Source organism: Dipodomys spectabilis, unplaced genomic scaffold (assembly GCF_019054845.1).
Source record: "Dipodomys spectabilis isolate Male_0828 unplaced genomic scaffold, ASM1905484v1 ptg001538l, whole genome shotgun sequence".
NCBI lineage: Eukaryota > Metazoa > Chordata > Mammalia > Rodentia > Heteromyidae > Dipodomys > Dipodomys spectabilis.
This window is the reverse complement of record NW_024872215.1, coordinates 5,729-8,592: the sequence shown is the minus strand read 5'-3', so window position 1 is coordinate 8,592 and position 2,864 is coordinate 5,729.

Sequence of the window (2,864 nt, the reverse complement as noted above, 5' to 3'; positions counted from 1 at the left end):
CAGTAATAATTCTTGAAGAGTAAGCAATTGTTTATCACAGTAAGCTATTATTTTTATGACCACCAATCTCAATATTTATGATATAGAGACATCCTAGCCCAACAGTTTAGAACTTTTAAGGTGCACCGCAAACATCCCTTAATTCACATCATGAATAACTTATCTCTATTGTGAAAAAAATACAACTCTGCTAATGTGGTGCCATACATGTTCTGGAAAGAACACCACAATAAACTGGGTTGCCTCATTTCCCCCCACTGGAATACTTGAGATCAGAACACTTGCAAATATTATTTATATTTATACTTTTTTAACTATCATATAAATTGTGGATGCTAACATCGGAAGATTACAGTTCAAAGCTCACCCAGGCAGGAAGATTCCCTAGATTCTTATCTCCAATGAACTTATCAGCGAAAATAAGACACAAGTGGCATTGAGGTTGAAGTGGTTGAACAAAAGCCTTGAACATAAACAGGCTCAGAGACAGTGTCCAGGCCCAGAGTTCAGGCTCTAGGACAAACCAATAAAACAAAAACAAAAATAAAAACAAACCCCAAACCTAACATTTTTCTCATTGTATACAGTGGCAAATAATTAAGGAAATTGCTTCCTGTGTTACATACAGGTAGAAGAAGAAGATGTCACACGATTATTCTCTTCATACCATGTTATAACAAAGCCTCAAAACTTTGCTCTTATTCTAAATTTATAAATTAATATCATCAATTTTTGGCAACTCTGTCTACAACATTCACATTATCATTTTATACATGAACTATTTTAATTATCTATTAAATAAGTTCTAATTATAACTCTCTTGAAAGAATATTCTAGGCAAGTAGAATGCAAAAGCATTTGTGAATTTGTCAGTTAAACCCTCTACTTAAAAAGAATTTTGTAGTATCCTATAGCATATGAAATTACAAACAAAATCAAAATATTTATTTGAAATCTAAATTCTAATTTAGCAAGATCATCAAACATTAGACGAACTTTGCTATTTTTCCAGGCTTAAGTTTTTGTAATCCTTCATCATTCCTTTGGGATACAACAGAATGATGATTACTTACTTTTTCAAATTTTGGATGGGCATCACAAGTCATTTTGCATCTAGGAATGTTCTGTTATGAAGAGAGTATTTAAAACACAAGTGAGGATTAATTATGAGTTGCATTTCAACAGGAAATTTGACTTCTCAAAACATAATGACAAAAATTAGCCCAAACTTCCAACTATTTATTCCTTTCTTGTTTGTTTTGTTTAATTAAGACAAAATTATACTTCCTGGTCCAGGGAAGGTATCACTATGTAATTCCACTCTCTAATCTCCTGTCTTAATCTCAGTGCTAGAATTCTAGGCTTGCATCACATTGCACTGCCATAGTTTCTTGGTTTATTTAATCTAGATATAGACTACCAATTCTGAACTTCTCCAGTGATATTATACACCATAGTGACTGTTCAGACTGTTTATCTATTATTTTCAAAGATGTTCTAACATTTGACACAGTATATGAACATTTTCAGATGCACCTGTGGGGTCTCTGATTCATTCCTCCATGGATGCAATCCCTTTAATAATGATTAATTGACTGTCTTCCTATCTCTGGTCCCTACCATTGTAATATTCTCAAACTTATTTGAAGGAAGTTCACTTGAGGACTTTCCAATATTAAAAATTATCACTTGATTCTAGTCTTATTCAGGACATATATTTATTTTTTCCTAGCTTTTCTACACATTCTGAGAGTTGTTTCATTTGTGTATTTGTGTTGTTTCATTTGTGTATTTGTGTGTGCACATATAAGTGCCTCTGTGTGTATGTGTATGTTTGTATGTATCTATGCAAAAGCCTCAAGCTCTTATTCAGCAATCTTGCTCATAATTGGTATTCCATCACCTGAGCCATTCTTCCAATCCAGCTTTTGGCTGCTTTATTATATGTACTGTTGCAAAGACTGTTCTGCCCAGGCTGGATGCAAACTGAACTTCCCAGACTCCTTTATATTCTGAGGATTAATTTCTCCAAGAATATCAACTTTTAAACTACAAATATTTTTGTGAGGGTAATGTCTAAGCTGTAGCCCAGATTTTTAATTCAAGAAGTATTTTTTGTTTTGTTTTGGTGGGGGGTCCGGTCATGGGGCCTGAACTCTGGGCCTGGGCGCTGTCCCTCAGCTCTTCAGCTCAAGGCTAGAACTCTACCACTTGAGTCACAGCACCACTTTTGGCTTTTTTCTTTTTTGCTTATGTGGTGCTGAGGAATCAAACCCAGGGCCTCATTCATGCAAGACAAGCGCTCTACCAATGAGCCACCTTCCCAGCCCCTAACTCAAGAATTCTTATAAAGATAGATGAACACACACATTACATATCCTGAGTGTACACTGTTAGAAATGTGATCATAAGCTGGGTTGTGGTGATGTATGAGGATTGGGGTTCAAAGCCAGCCCAGGTAGGAAAGTCCCAGAGACTCTTTTCTCCAATTAACTAAAAAAAAAACTGGAAATGGCACTGTGGATCAAGTGGTAGAGCATTAGGATTGAGCTGAATAGCAGAGAAACAGCTCGCAGGCCCAGAGTTCAAGTGCCAAGACCACGGCCAACAAAAAAATATACATATATAAGTAAAGAAAAAATAAAAGAAATGTGATCTTAGGCATCAGTTCATTGCTAGTATAATCCCTGCTCTCACAAGATGAACATTTTTTTTTTCAGTTAAATCCATGCTCTTATAACTGACTTGCTTTGGAAACAGGATTATTCTTCCATTCTTTCTACAAAGTTGCATAATTAGCAAGCATGATTTAGAATGAGAGTGGCCTCATACTTCATGTTCAACGTAGGAGTCTTGTTTATGTA